The following is a 465-nucleotide window of genomic DNA, read 5'->3' as shown; positions in this document are numbered from 1 at the left end:
TTACTGCAACACACATTCAAAGAGCCATCAGGGGATGTCTTCCTCCACTGGAGAACTCATGGGTCTCTCTTCAATCTTGCTCGACTCAAGGCCAAGACCAAGATCAACAAAACAACAGTACGAGACCTTCTCTTCGCCGATGATGCTGCTCTTGTTGCTCACAGTGAATCAACCCTACAAACAATGATGGACCGCCTATCAACAGCATGAAAGGTCTTTAGCTTGGTCATCAGTGTTAAAAAACCAGTCATCCTTACCCAAGAAGGTGCAGGGCAGAGCCATATATGGCTGAACGACAAGGAACTTGGGACAGTGGACAAGTTCTGTTACCTGGGGTCTAGCATCAGCTCTACTACATCATTTGATTATGAGATCAACACCAGGATAGGGAAAGCAGCAACAACTTTTGGAAGGCTGACAAAACGAGCATGGGAAAACAAAAGATTAACCATCAAAACAAAGATC

Source organism: Aplysia californica, unplaced genomic scaffold (genome assembly GCF_000002075.1).
Source record: "Aplysia californica isolate F4 #8 unplaced genomic scaffold, AplCal3.0 scaffold00021, whole genome shotgun sequence".
Lineage (NCBI taxonomy): Eukaryota > Metazoa > Mollusca > Gastropoda > Aplysiida > Aplysiidae > Aplysia > Aplysia californica.
This window is presented reverse-complemented; position numbering follows the sequence as displayed.